At 39.1% G+C, this 16604-nt stretch overlaps 2 protein-coding genes across 8 annotated transcripts in view; one reads left to right on the top strand and one right to left on the bottom strand.

Annotated features, from left to right (window-relative positions):
• Window positions 1–16604, bottom strand: part of Syn (synapsin) — a 103667-nt gene that overhangs the window by 60165 nt on the left and 26898 nt on the right. The window lies entirely within an intron of this gene.
• Timp (Tissue inhibitor of metalloproteases) overlaps window positions 1–16604 on the top strand; it is a 62628-nt gene that overhangs the window by 33884 nt on the left and 12140 nt on the right. The gene's annotated exons all lie outside the window — the stretch shown is intronic.

Consider the following 16604-nt stretch of genomic DNA (forward strand, 5'->3'; position numbering starts at 1 on the left):
AGCGATTTATCTAATTTAATTGTTGGAAATTGAGTAATTTGGCGATGATTTGAACACGGAGCCTGGGTCGGTTTTGGCCCAGATCAGAAATAATGTTTATATTTGAATTATTGGTATTGTTATTGTTGTTCTCAATATAACAGCGTGTTAGTCAACTTAATTTTTGAAAATTGTGTAATTTGGTGACCGGGTCCGTTTAGACCCAGATCAGTAATTTTGTTTATATTTAAATTATTGGTATTGTTATTATTGTTCCCAATGTAACGGCGAATTAGCCAACTTAACTGTTGAATATTGGGAACGATTTGAATACGGGGGCCGGGTCCGTTTTGACCCAGATCGCAAACATCGTCAGTTTTCGACGAATTAATTGAAACTGGGCGATTAACCTTGACAATTGAAAATCGAGAAAAAGATTAACGTGACTGAACGTTAAAAAATATGTTTCTTAATAATATTGGTAGATAAAATTTTACATTGTTCTTCGTGATTCGTCGCTGGCGAAACGTTGTTGTTCTCGTGATCGGCGAACAGGTATGTTTGCGGCATTGTCGAAAGTGAGTCAAGGTACACAGCGGACTGTCAAAACAGAAGATAACACGGAGAGATAACGGCGAGGGTAGTCGTCGAGCAGGAATTTTTGCACCTAATTACGTTAGGAACATACGCGACGAGACGTGTGAATCATTTTGTGGCTCGAGCAGAATTCAATTTTTCCGCGACAAATTGCTACGCGCGTCCTTCGGAGCTTTTTTTCTATTACAGAAGCTTCTTTTCTATTTCAATTCTCAAATTTGTATTGTCGATAATTCTTGTAGTTAAATGAAAAAGAATTTTGTTCGATCATAAAATTTTTTACATTCGTTGAAATAAATTTTTCCAAGTTCGTAGAATTTGTAAAATTTGTAACATTGTTGTTAGAAATTTTTAAAATTTTTAGAATTTGAAAAAGCAGTAAAATTGAAATTGGAAGCTTGTGTAAAGTTAGTAAAATTGCAATTGGAAACTTGTAAAATTAGTAAAATTGTATTCGGAAACTTGTAAAATTTGTAAAATTCCAATTAGAAACGTGTAAAATTTTATAAAATCGTAATTACAAATTTACAGATTCTGCCACCTTGCAATTACAAAATTACTCAATTTCCAACAATTATTAGATAATAATATTTCTGGTCTGGGTCCAAACGGACTCGAGCTCCGTGTTTAAATCGTCGCCCAATTACTCAATTTCCAAAAATTAAGTTGGCTAACACGCTATTATATTGAGAACAATAATAACAATACCAATAATTCAAATATAAACAATATTATCGATCTGGGTCAAAACCGACCCAGGCTCCGTGTTCAAATCGTCGCCCAATTACTCAATTTCCAAAAATTAAGTTAGCTAAATCGCTGTTACATTGAGAACAATAATAACAATACCAATAATTCAAATAGAAACAGTATTTCTGATCTGGGTGCAAACCGACCCGAGCTCCGTATTCAAATTGTCACCAAATTTCGCAATATTCAACAATGAAATTAAATGAATCCCTGTAACAATAATAACAATTCCCCAATCGTCAAAAACTGGAGAATCGAAGAGACGATTTTTAACCTCTGGGTCCAAAGTGACCCACCGCACAAGTATGTTAATTAGTCGAAGTTTCTTTAGCATAGTCTGCGCACATAATCGCGTCGCCGCACGATAAATATTGAGTAATTCCCACGAAGTAATATTCCGAAGCGCGGCGGAGAGGTGATGACGCTAAATGAACGACGGCGCGTGTTCCGCAAGCGGCGCATTGTCTTCGCGCACGTTCCGTCATTACGCCGGAGCCAATTATCAATTCGCAACACTTGACGAGCGAGCGAGCGAGCGAGCGAGCGAGAGGCGCGTATCGTTGCGACGAACGGGCCGGTTCAGCCTCGCCTAGCCGTTTCGCCAAATCGTTCGTTAATCAAACGTTGTCCCGAGCAAATCGCCCGGAAAATGTAAATCGTTCGCTCGCGCGAGCACCGTCCGCCGATTTTATCGCCGGTGCAACGCGACTCGAAACGTGCCACCACGTTGCCGGCCGACCACCATTCATTAGCCCGGTGATTGATCGATCGGATAATTAATACTTGTCCGAACGACAGGTCCAGCGCGCGCCTTCTTCCATCAGCATCTTCTTCTTCTTCTCGTAATCGGACGGCGTGTATAATGATTCGACTGTTTCTACGGAAACTTTTCGCTCGCCTATTTAGTTCCCATCGAGATCTACACGTGTTGAACTCATGCTCCCGCAGAGTGTAACCGAGCTTTATTAACGAGCCGAATCAATTTCGGATCAGCGATGGGAACGAGATCGATGTGTACTTGTACATTCGAGTCAATTTTGGTCAAATGTTGTTCTCGAACCCATCGCTACTTGCTAGATGCTTGAACACATTTATGATACACTAGGTTACAACTGTATTTGTAATGGACATGATCACATCTCCATTTACAATATTACTTGAACGCATCCCAGTATTTCATGTACTCGAACACATCACTACTTTTAATATACTTGAATCCGTCACTAATTATAATATACTAGATCACAACTATATTTGAAGAACTTACTACAGTATTTAATATATTTAAATCCATTACTGTTTTTGATATGCTTGAACTGATCGCAATTTATAATGTACTAGATCCTGACTATATTTGTAATATACTCGATTCCATCTCTACTTGCAATATTTTTGAACCTACTATAGTATTTGATCTACTTGAACACACTTCAGCATTTAATATACTTGAACCCATTCAAATATTTGATATATTTAAACCCGTTCCAGTATTTAATATACTTGAACCCATTCCAGTATTAAATATACTTGAACCTATTTCAATATTTAATATACTTGAACCTATTTCAATATTTAATATACTTGAACCTATTTTAGCATTTAATATACTTTAATCCATTCTAGTATTTAATATACTTGAACCTATTCCTGTATTTAATATACTTGAACCTATTCCTGTATTTAATATACTTGAACCTATTCCAGTATTTAATATACTTGGACCTATTTCAATATTTAATATACTTGAACCCATTCCAGTATTTAATCTATTTGAGCCCATTTCAGCATTTAATATACTTTAATCCATTCCAGTATTTAATATACTTGAACCTATTCCAGTATTTAATATACTTGAACCTATTCCAATATTTAATATACTTGAACCCATCAACATTTATAATATACTAAATCCCGATTATATTTGTAACATACTTGACAACCGATTTCCATTCCTAGATATAATATACTTATATCCATACCTACTTGTAATATCATTGACTCCATCTCTATCTGCAACACTCTTGATACCATCTCCACTTATAATATACTCGATTCTACCTCCTCTTATAATATACTTTGACTCACTGCTACTGGTAATATACTTGAATATGTCTCTTCTCGTAGTATACTTGATTCTGTCTACACCGGCCACTCATATTGAAGTAGTTTGTACACGTACTTCAGAAACCTTCGTAACTTTCTTACTTCTACGAATGTGAACAAGTGGTTTTGCAGACACGTTGCAGAACATTTATACTTTAATAAACTTATATACTATAGGCTTATAATAAAGTAAATAAATGAACTAATAAACTAAATAAATAGACTAATAAGTTAAATAGATAAACTAATACTCTAAACTTATATACTATACTATAGGAAATTGATTATTTGAAAAGTTGAAAAGCAAACTACCCTCTTCAGTTACGACCCTCTTGAGTTACTACCCTCCTAAATTACCATACTTTTAATTTTCTACTCTCCGAAGTTATTACCTTTTTAAGTTACTACCTTCCAAAGTTATTACCATTTTATATTACTGCCCTCCTAAATTATGACTCTTTTAAGTTGCTACTCTCTTAAGTTACTACCCCCTTAAGGTCGTTAAAGAAAAAAATCAATCGTATATTTTAAACTATCGAGATTAGCCCTCGAACGTTGGATCATCTTAACAAAAATATATCTGATTATACTTGGGATCGTTAACAATATTATTTATCGATTTTGTTTAACAAATTTTCTAAGGTACTCGTTCTAGACACTATTTCCCATAAACCATAATGAATTGAAATTGAGATTCCGGGTAAGAAACTAGACAGTCAAATGGCAATATCTATAATCTGGGTCAAATTTGACCCAGGTCGAAATTATTACCTAAATAAAAAGAACATTTCCGATTTCCTATTTATCTAAAAGCCTCGCAAAAATAACAATACTTTCCCCAACAAATTTGTCCAAATACTTTCTCTAAACATGTTTAAAATATTACCACAACCCTTTCGTTATATAATTTGCACAACCCTTTATAAAAGTCCCAAAAATTCTCGCATAAACCTCAACAAAGCCAATCGAGAATTTCCTAACAATTAATCCTCGAAAAGTCGACAGTGAAACAACAACACTTCTGGGTCGAAAAGTACCCACCGTTCGCGCGTAAGATCGACGTCGAACCGAGCCTCTTGATCGAACAGCTTCTTCGCGACTGTGATAGAAGCAAAAAGCGTTCGATGGCTTTGGAAGCGTACGAAGAAGCGTGGAAAGCGGCAACGGGATCGATATATATATATCGAAGAATTCGCTGTTGGAACCTTGAGGCCGATACCCGATCGCGGAGCTGTCAATATATAATATTTGATACGCGCGCGTTGATTTCGTTTGCGTAACCGGTTCCAGGATTTGCGCGCGTATCTTATCGGCCGATTTCGCGGCGCGGCATTTTTCGCTAATCTCGTCGAACGTTTGCGTGCGCGCGCGCCACGACGCGGCCGGGAATCGCGTCTCGTAACGAGCCACGTCCGCGGCCGCGCCCCTCGCGGAATACGCTAGAAAAAATAAAGGAGCGAATCAGAGGCTGGTCGTCGGCCGTTGAGCCGCTGCTGGGAATCGGTTTCGCAATTAAAACGAGCGCCTGGCTCGACGGCGAAGCCGTGAAACACGGAGGCGCCGCCGCTGCCGGGATTCGTTAATAGATTACGTCACCGGAGCCCGCGTTTGGAAATACGCGAGCCGTTTTCAGTGTGATCGATTATGAAAGGCGTTAATTGCCGGCCGCCGTAAAACGGCCGCGTCGCTCGCGTTCCCGTCGACGCCGCACGCAGGAAAATTACACCGATCCGATTCGCCGACCGCTGTTTTACGCACACATGAGCGCGCGCGCGCGTTCCAATTTCACGCTCGGCGAATCGACGGCGAAATGTCGGACGTGCCGACAGACGAAAAAATTCACTTTCGATGGATGCTTGACGGAGCGATTCGCTTATTTGACGAATTCGTCGACGCGAAAGAAATATTGGATTCATGAAAAACAGATTTATAAAAAGAAGATTGAATAATTTTGTTTAATTATTTGAGTGATTTTTCTTGGGGCAATCAATTAATCTTTCTTAAAATCAGATAATTAATTTCTTTTAACTCGATCAATTTTCATTTTCTTTCAATCAATTAATATTTTTCTAGATCAATCAATTATTTCATTTCAGAGCAATCAATTTATTTATTTTTACATCAATCAATTATTTCTTTTCAAAACAATCAATTATTACTTTTCGGAACAATCAACTCATTTTTTTAAAAAATCAATCAATTTATTTTCTTTAAATCAATCCATTCAGTTTCTCTAAATCAATCAATTTCTCTTTAAAATCAGTCAATACAATCAATACAATTTTTTAATCAATCAATTCATTTTCTTTAAATCAATCAACTTTTTGTAAATCAATCTATTCTTTTTTAAATCAATCAATTATTCCTTTCCAAAACAATCAATTTATCTGTTTTACATCAATCAGTTAGTTCTTTTTAAATCAATCAATCCAGTTTCTTTAAGTCAATCAATTTATTTTAAAAATCAGTCAATTATTTCTTATCATAACAATCAATTTATGTTTTTTTTTAGATCAATCAATTAATTTCTTTTTAAAATCATTTCATCTATTTTTTTAACTCAATCAATTCATTTCCTTTAAATCAATCGATTTCTTTTTAAAATCAATCAATTCTTTTCCTTTGAATCAGTCAATTATTTTTTTTCAAAACAACCAATTTATTCTTTTTAGATCAATCAATTCATTTTATTTTTCAATCAATTCATCAATTCATTAATTTTTTTAAAAAATAAATCAATCCATTTTCTTGAAATCAAACAATTTCTTTTTAAAATCAATCAATTATTCACTTTCAATGCAATGAATTAATTTTGTCACATCAATCAATTCATCTTTCTTTTAAACCAATCAATCCATTTGTTTTTAAATCAATCTACTTATTTCTCACAAATCAATTAATTTTTTTTCAATTCAATCAATTAAGTGTTTTTAAGTCAATTAATTAGGTCCATCTCAATTAATTAATTGAGGTCATCGGATCCGTCTCGATCACATTTATCGCGATACAACGACAGAAACATGTAATCCGATCTCCATCGATTAAAGTCAATTAAAATCCTGTCAGGATTCGCGACATCGGCGAATTTCTCGAGAAATTGTCTTCCCGTCGAACGAGTCCACGCATCTCCGCGCCGGGAGCGAGGAGCGCCGAACGAAGCTTACATAATCGTTTCTATCAAAGTCGCCAGCGATTGATTCACCGTTCCCTTATCGGTCGCATTGAAATCACGCCGCGGCGTCGCCGCCGCGTGGCTTTACGTAACTGCATAAATACAGCCGGGAATTTATTGTACGGTGCCCGCGAAAGCAGTGTCCCGCGTGTCCTGTCGTAACGTTTATCGCTTTTGTATATCTTCATTAACGCCCCGGGGAACGGAACGATGTTGCGTGTAAAAGCGCCGCCGCGGCGTGAAACGCGGAACGGCCGAGGTTCGTTGTTTCTCTCGGGGACACGGAATATCAGATTTTATGAAAATTGTATCGGCGGCAAAAATGGCAATTGTTCGTAGAACAACGTGACCGGAAGATTTCAATTATTTAGTTGTAAATCGTAATAACAATTTATTCAAATTATTTCTCGTTGATTGTAATTTTTATTGATGATTTTTTTATGGATAATTGTGACGAGTGACGGAAAGCAATTTTTCTCACCAATAATTGTTGCGAGCAATTAATTTTCTCATCGATAACTGTTACGGCAGACAGCGATCAATTTTCTCAACGATAACTGTCACGAGCGACGGCGATCAATTCTCTCGCAGATAACTGTCGCGAGCAACGTGAATGAACTTTCTGCCGTGAATAACTGTTGTAAATAATCGTAAGAAAATTTCTTGTCTGTAATGAATGTCAGAAAGCAATTTTCTTATTGGTAACTGTTCTAAGAAACCAGAATGAATTTATGCATAATTATTATTATATATATTATTATTATTTATCCATAATTATGTTAACACCCGGCAAGGGGCGATTCCTGAAGTCATTTCAAGTAACTTTCTCCTTTACAAAATTTTTCTCAGAGGCTTCGTTTACGAGTTATCAACGAAAAACGGCGGCCAATGAGAGATCGCGCACGGCTGACGCGATCCCCGCCCACGCGACCACTGCCGCCGCGTTGGCCACGAGGGCGGAGCGCCGGCCGCACTCGCTCTCCGATTGGTCATTGTTTTCCTTGAATAACTCGTAAACGAAGCCTCGGAGAAAAATTTTGTAAAGGAAAAAGTTACTTCAAATGACCTCAGTAATCACCTTTTTCCATAATTTAACATAATTATGGAACACTCTGTACACTATGAATAATGATCACGGACAACGAAAACAAAATTTCGGTTATAAAACTTCCGGTTACAACTGAAAATGTTAAAATAAAAATAGCAATTTGTATGCAACTATTTTCGCCACATTTTCAACAATTGTTACGGTTCCCCGATTGTGTTTTTTTGTCGCCGTTTCGCAACGGCGCGTTTCAAATTCTCGACCGAGATTCGCCGTCGAAATCCAAGCCGAAATCGCGCACGGTGCAACGGCCGTGGATCGTCAAAGAGGTTCTCGCGGCTCTTTGTCGTCCGTAGTGCACTATCCGTGATTGCAGGCCGCTGACGCGTCCGGCGGAATCTTTTTTTCTGCCTACGCGTCCACTTTCTCCGGCCTAGCAGGCTTTCGTTCGCAGGTTCCATTACGGCTCGCCGGGCAGACTGTTGCAGCGCTGTTGTGCCTCGCTCTCTTCTGTCGCTCTATTATATTCTCGCTGTTGACGACCGATCTTTTCCATCTGGCTATGATCGCGAGCTGCGTAATTTTTCGGGACGGCAATCTGTTCCACGAACGATCCCGGGGAAATGTTTACCACGATTCTACCAGAAGTTACCGTACGTAAACATTTGAAACTCGACCGAGCTCTTCGAGTCACACCGATCAACGGTGATGCTTCATTTCGAGTGTTTACATAGAGACGATGACGTCAGCAGTGCACAGAGAACGCGCGTGGAAATGCTAATAGACAGCGTTGTACAAGTTCTCTTTGCACGCGTTTTCTGTTCATCGTTGAAATACAAATGCTTTGTTTTATCGGAAGAACGAGACCCGGCTCGAATCGAGCGATGATCTAACTTCGAACGTAATTCAAACCTAACGCGGTCTTGAATCAGACGTAACTCAGACCTAATCTAGTGACCTAACGTAGACCTAACATGTCGCTCGATTTTTCTTACGTTTAAGTATTCTTTTCTTCGTGCGTTTTTTTTTATTAGTTTATTTTTATTTACTTTTCTTCGTTTAGTTTATGAATTTCATAAACGTATTCGTATTCATGTTTCAGTTATCAATAAACAATTAAATGGATAGATTAGATACAGCGATTTGATGTAAAATAAATAATATATATTAATGCATAAAAATGCATTAGTTTGGTGCTGGTTTAGAAGTTGCAGATAGATAAATTGGTTGATGAAATGAAATATTATATAAACATAGACTGTATAAAATAAATATATAAATAAATAAATAAATAAATAAATGAACTAAATGAATCAATAAAGTAAATAATAGAATAAAATGAGTTTAGTTCAATGAGCATAGACTTAACTCGGACCTAATTCTGATCTAACATAGACCTAACATATACCTAACATAACTCTCGACTTTTCTTCCGTTCAAGTATTCTTTTCTTTATTCGTTTTCATTTGCAGTTTATGATTAGGTTCGCACTTGTGATTCAATTATAAATAAACAATTCTATTGATAGATAAAATATAATAATTTTATGTAAAATATAAGATATGTACAATAATACAGATTGAAATATACGTTATGCATTAGCTTCGTCTAGGTTAAAAGTTGCAGTTAGAAAAATTCGTTGATCAAATGAAATAAAATATTAAAGACATACTGTATAAATAAAATAAATTAATTAAATTAATTAATAAAGTAAATAAAATAAGTTAGTTCAATGAGTCAAATCTAATGCAGAACCATCTTAGATCTAACGTAGACATAATTCAGACCTGACGCAGACCTAGCACAGACCAAACCCAGACCTAACCCAGAACTAATCCAAACCTAATCCAGACCTAACACAGAACTAATCCAGACCTAACTCAGAACTAATCCAGACCTAATCCAGACCTAACCCAGAACTAATCCAGACCTAATCCAGACCTAACCCAGAACTAACCCGCCCGCACAACGATGCAGACATTTTAGAAACTGTCCTCGAAAATTGCGACGTTGCCAAAGTTTTAAGCAGACTGCATATTTGACGCGATGCCAGCTCCAGTCAGTCGATTCCAGCAAATTCTCGACGATCCTCTCATTAATTCCTTTCACGATTCCTCGGAGAAACATCGAGCACGAAACACCTTTATGACGAAACGATTCAGCTAGCGGAAAATCCTTCGAGAATCGTGCGAACGACGAAAGCCAGCGTCATCGACGAGTAAACCAGCTTACGCAAAAGAAAACAAGAACAAGCTTCCGAGAAACTCGGAGATTCTAAGGTGTCGCAAATCTGCAGCGTTGCGCCGGACACATTCTTTTAATTGTTTACGAGCAACGGTAGGCGGATTTACGCGTCCACATCGGATCCCGTTCCCGGCACCGTACGACACCCCTCCCCCCTCCGGCGTCCATCGCCGGCATCCCGGTGTCGTGTTCCCCGAAGCTCGGCAGCAGACGCAGCGGCCAGATAATCCCCCCTCCCCCTCCGCCGCCGTCCGCTGCTCCGCGGCGGCCAGAAGCACACTGACACACTGCCCGGCCGCGCGTCCAGCTTATCGAATAATAAACTTAAGCCGCCGTCGCCGCCGCCGTCGCTGCCACCGCCGCCGCCGCGAAACCGAAGAAGCCCGGCCAATTCGTCGAGCGTGAAATTCCGCCGCGTCCAAACGCCGAGACTTTTATCGGCCGCCGCGGCCGGTCTCGGCCGTGCCGAACGCGCGGTACGCGACGCGTAGAAGGGGCGTGGAACAAAACCTGTTCAATTAACATTTTCTCGCGGCGGCTGCGGCGCGAGAGAAAATTAGCGACGACAGCGGGTATGCTGTAACCGCGCGCGGAGACATTATTTATTGTTCGGGGCTGAGTGAACATTGGTTCTTCTTCTTCTTCTTCTTCTCTTTGCGTGGGCACGCGTTCGTTTCTTTTTTGTAGTGCTAGCTTGGATTTCGGTGGTCCAAAGATGAGTCGTCGCCCAAAGAAAAATCGTTTCGGATAAATTCGAGTCGTTTTGGATCAATTTAGTTTGGTACGTCGATGAGCCTTTGGGTTTGAGATATTTTGGGAGAACTGTGCCCGAAGGGGACCTAACCTTGAACTGACGCAGATCTGATGTTGATTTAGAATTGGACCAACGAACAGCTAACCTTGACCTACCGGAGGACTAGCCTAGGACTAACTCGGAGCTTATTTTTATTTATAGAGCTCAATTTAGCAATTTAAGTACAGGCCTGGCCTCACCCAAATCTGATCCTGAAGACTAGCCAGAAGACTAGTCTAGGCCTAACTCAGACCTTATCTATATTTATAGCGTCCACAGCAATTTAAAAGTATATCTGTTAAGACCAAGTTAATCTAAAGAGGATTTAGCCTTGAACTGACCTTGGCCCAACTCAGATTTAATTCCGATCTATCAGAGGACTAGCCTAAACCTAGCGCAGACCTCATCTCAATTTACAGCATCCATGGCAATTTAAGAGTACATCTGTTAAGACCAAGTTGACCTAAACAGGATTTAGCCTTCAACTGACTTTGATACAATGTAGATCCAGCCCTGGCCCAACCTAAATCCAAACCTGACATGTCACAGAGCTAGCTTAGGCCTAAGTTCGTCTATATTTATAGCGTTCATAGCATTTTAAGAGTATATCTGATAAGACCAAGTTGACCTATACAGGATTTAACCTTGAACTAACCCTGATAGAATGTAGATCCAGCCCTGGCTCAACTCAAAATCTAAGTCTAATCTATCACAGTATTAGCCTAGTCCTAATTCAAACCTCATCGATACAGGGTGTCCCAAAATCTGGAAATGGGGGGTTCCTGAGGTCATTTGAAGTAACTTTTTCCTTAGCGAAAATGTAATCAGCGGCTTCGTTTACAAGTTATTAACGAAAAACACTGGCCAATGAGAGGCGAGCTCGGCTGAGCACAAGACGGCTCAACCAACGAGCGCAGGAAGCTCAGTTCCGCTCGGCCGTCTCGCCCCGGCTGATCTCGCTTCTCATTGGTCACTGTTTTTCGTTAATAATTCGTTAACGATGCCTCGGAGAAAATTTTTGTAAAGGAGAAAGTTACTTTAAATGACACCAGGAACCCCTAATCTCCCAGAAGTACCATAATTTCTGGACACCCTGGATAATTGTATTAATTATAACGTCCGAAAGTTTACAGTTTCGAAGAAATCGATTTTTAAAATCCCCGGTTAGGCCTGGGTCCGGGCCAAATTAAGTCTGGCCCAATTCCGCGTCAGATCTAAATGTTTAAAGCTTAAGTTTAGATTAAGTTTAGATTAAGTGTGTGATTAAGTCTGAGTCAAGTCCGGATCAATTACGGGTTTTTAAAATGCCTTGATTAAGTCTGGATCATGTCTTGATTAAGTCATTGATTAAGTCAATCAAGTCTTGGTCAAATCTTAATTAAGTCTTCGACAAGGTTATGTCAAGGTTATTGTACCATAATTTCGGGACACCCTGTATACTGCTGGCTTGTAACGTCTGAAAGTTTACAGTTTCGAAAAAATTAACGTCAAGTGAATCGACTGATTTCTGATCGCTGAAGCTAACGCAGCGTAATGAAAAAAAAAAGAGAAAAAGAAACAAGCTGCTCCATCCATTCAATCAACCTTGAGGCTGTGCACGCGCTCGGCGAATAAATAGAAAATTCGAAGGACGCCGCTACGAATCGATCACTCGGGAGCAGAATTGGCTAGCGAGATTTATCGCCTCCACTTTTTCCTGTCGCCGTGGTCGTCCAACGAATTCGTCTCGCGTTAATTATCGACGGTGGACTATTAACGGCTCGACGTGCTCTTTCGCCCGGCGAAATCACGTTCAGACTCTCAGGCAAATTCCGCGATCCCGCCGATATTCCAGGCGGCAAATTGCGCCGACCAGATCACCCGGAATGCGTAACGAACCGCATCTTGTTAAGGGTTAATAGCAACCATTTAGTAGCGCGCCGTGAGATTAGGCTACCGCTGCTATAGTGCTCGAACGGATTTATTAGGAATCTGCCGTACCGACGGGCGCGTTCCTGCGCGGCGGCCCATTGTCGATGGCGGTCACGACGACGTTGTATTTCACCCGGACTACCGTTTTCGCCAGCGCTCGTTTGCATATTCATTAACCCGCTGCCAGTTGCACATTAACGCGAGACGAGGCCCGCGCGAATTACATGCACTGGATGAATTGGCGCCTGCTCATCGGTCGGCTGATTTAGCGGCCGACTCTTTCGACCCGCCGTCAGTAACGGGCACGTCGATGGTAATTCAAGCCCGGATCGGTGAAATGCATTTTGTCCGAAGTGTCGGGCGATTGTGGGTCGAAAGTTATGAGGGGAAGAAAATTGCTAGGTTTTGGTATAGCCCTGAGTTAGGTCTATCTAGATTGGGTCTAGAATAAGTCTATAGTAAGTCTGGACTACCTATATTGGGTCTGGACTACCTAAGTTGGGTCTGGATTGTCTAAGTGGGTCTGAACTACGCCTAGGTTATGTCTGAACAGTCTAAGTAGGGTCCCAACTGTTTAAATTTGGTCTGAAGTAAGTCTAGGTTGAGTCCGGATTGTCTAGGTTGAGTCTAAATTAAGTCTGGGTTGGATATGGACCGTCTAAGTTGGATATGGATCATCTAAATTGTGTCTAAACTAAGTCTAGGTTAGATCTGGACCGTCTAAGATGGGTCTCGACTTTCTAGATTGGGACTGAAGTAAGTCTAGATTGGGTCTGGTCCATCTAGATTGAGTCTAGGAATAAATCTAGATTAGATCTGAACTGTCCAGGTTAATTCTGGATTGTTGAGGTTAGGTCTAGACTAAATCTAGATTAAATTTGCAATAAACTCAGGCTTTTATTGGATTAAATCTAGGTTAGATCTGCACTGAATCTAAGTTAGGTCTGAACTAAGTCCAGGTTGGCTCTGGACTAAATCTAACTATTATCTTTTCATCGTTCTATAATTTATCGTCGGGCATAATTCAGTGACAATATAATTGAAGCATAATTTAGTCAAACAATGATTAAAGGACAATGCGATTAAGAATGTAATTGAAGTTCAATTTAGGTAAAAATAATGGAAATGCAATGAGATTACGATTACGATTGAAGTACATTTAAGATAAAAAAATAAGTGAAGTACAATGTAGTGGCAGGGTACTTGAAGTACAATTTAGTCAACAAATAATTGAAGTCCATTATGATTACAATGTAATTGAAGTATTATAGAACATAGTCCAAATCTATAATTCAAGTAAAATGTAATTACAACGTACTTTGAGTTGAATCTAATTACAGTGTAATCATAATCTAATTCAGATACAGTCATAGATAAAATAATTAGCAATTACATTGATTCTGTGGCAATTATAGTTATTTAACGCAATTATAAATTCAAACTAATTCAAACACTATGGAAATGAAATTCTTCTATTCAATTTAGTAGTGCAATTTATTGCATCATCCATATGTCCACTGCTCGTAGAGAATGTCAGTCAATTTGAAAAAACTTACTCAGTTATTGTCGATTATATTATAATTATAATTATACGAAATTATAGATATATTATTATACATAAATTATAATTATAATATATATATTATAAGTAATAATACTATTAATATTATACTTTTATTATAATATCAATATTACAAGTAATAATATTAATTAATATTATATATAATAATATATATGAATAATATAATAAATATATATAATATTAATTAATATTAGAAGTAATAATTATAATATTAATGCTATCACTTATAATATTAATATTATGAATTATATCGTCGGACAAAATTGCACAACGCAAAAACGAGACAACAATGTGTCGCTTGTACCGGCCACTCCAATTTCTCGCGACTGCATGAACGTCGCTATAAAATGAACTCGTGGTGCACGCAGTCGACGACTATAAAATCAAGCTAAAAGTCGCGAAATAAAGAACCCCGACTGTAAACGGCCTGTAATAATCTGGCTGGCGTGAACCGGAGTCCAAGAATTTATTAACACTTTGTGCCCCTCCCGCCCCTTCGTGCCCTCCGTCAGCCCCGCTCGTTGAACTTTCCACACGTTCACGGTTTTTCTGCGGATCGCGCGTGGTCTTGTTGTTAAAACGACGCGCGGCAATCGCTGTCAGCGATTAAAAATCACCGTGGTTATAAGCCACTTCTGAATTATTATTTATTTGTGCCTGTAGATCGAACAATTCCCCGACGCCCATTATCATAAGGAGGGAACGATAAATCGTCATTTGCCGGGGCCCGTACACCGTTGAATTATCGCGGGGCTTGCGCCGGCGTGCTAGGCGCGAGAAAACTCCGCGCGAGAGTTATAATATCGCACTTACGCGTACAGTCGCTGACAAACGTACGCGGTGGTCCGTTTCGAAACGATGACAGCTTCGCTGAAATTTGACTGATTCGAAGTCTTTTTATTCTGAATTAATGCTAATGTAATTTTTAAAAAAGAATAATAATTAGTAATAACTAATAGTAATTAAATCTGACGAAATAGTTATTTAAAATTATTTATTTATATATAACCGTGGCAAATTAGACCTAGTATTCTCTTTTAAATTGGAATCAATTTTACAAAACTACCCTGAACGATTTAAATTTCTTTTTGGTGTTGTTGAAGGTTGAATAATGCAAAGAATTTTTTTTTTAAATAACAAAAAGGAACAAAGGTGATTTTTTGTAGAAGGGTTGTTAATTTGTTAAGTAATTTATATAAAAATTATCGCCGAGGGGGTAGTTTGCTGAATAACGCAAAGAATTTTCTCGAAAAATAAAAATAATTTTAGCGAAAATAATTTTTCATAAAAGTATTAATTTATTAAAGAATTTACATAAAAATTATCGACGAAGGACTAATTTTCCGAACAACGCAAGAAGAAATTTTCAAAAAATAACAAAAAGGAAGCGAAAATAATTTCTCATAAAAGAATCAATTTACTAAAGAATTTACATAAAAATATTACGAACTTTGCGGTTGGACGAGCAGAGAAAATAACAAAAAAATTCGCATCGTTCGACATCTAATATTTCGATTTTCGCGGGGAAATATTGGTCGAACATTCGTCGAGCGAACTGGTCGGTCCAGCGACACCGAAAGGAACACGATCGAAATTTCGAAGGAGTACCGTTTCGCAATCTCGCCGCATGTATATATATTTGTCGACGACTGTATGTACATACGCGCGGCCGTGTTAGATTACCATAAGTACAAGGTGTAACGCGGCTACATGGCCCGGCCGCTCGACGTTCGCGTTCACCGGCTCTACTCCCCCTCCCCCCGCAGCACGATCTTATTCGGAGTTTAAGGTTAATTGGCGTAGCCTTGCGCGCTTATTTACGTCCCGCGCGATCGCAAATCTCCGTTTCAGACAGGAATTATCGGCCGTAAATTACTGTGTACATTGTACCGGGCCGCGGGCCCCGCGGTTCCACGTTTTGCAAACACGGACGATAATGGGGCCCTTATTCGACACCGGTAAAAACGGCACAATTTTTTCGTTCGTACGATTGCGACGGAGAAAGGAGAAAGAGGGGGAGCGGGGGGGGGGGGGGGGGGAGAAACTCGTAGAGAAGAATCGTCTGATTTTCTGCGGACTTTGCTTTCGTTTTTTTTGTTCTAGAATACGCAGACCCGCGTCGCGCGGCGTAAAGTCGACGATTCGGTTCATGTAAATTCACAGGAAAAAAGCGTTGTTTTATTCAGAGAGGTCGGCCGGAGTTTATTGTGACCGTTGAGAAAAATCCTTTTTGAAGAACACAAGAATAATCTTCTTGTGTAATCGAATTCTGTTGCTCGATGTACAGGATGCCACAGAAGAGGTGATTTGAAGTGATTTTTACTTTAATGGACATGTTGGTTTGCGTCGGGTTATTCCTAAGGTCATTTGGAGGAACTTCTTCCTTTGCGAAAATCTTCTGCGAGGCTTCGTTAACGAGTTATCAATG

Source organism: Megalopta genalis, chromosome 14 (assembly GCF_051020955.1).
Source record: "Megalopta genalis isolate 19385.01 chromosome 14, iyMegGena1_principal, whole genome shotgun sequence".
NCBI classification, from domain to species: Eukaryota; Metazoa; Arthropoda; class Insecta; order Hymenoptera; family Halictidae; genus Megalopta; species Megalopta genalis.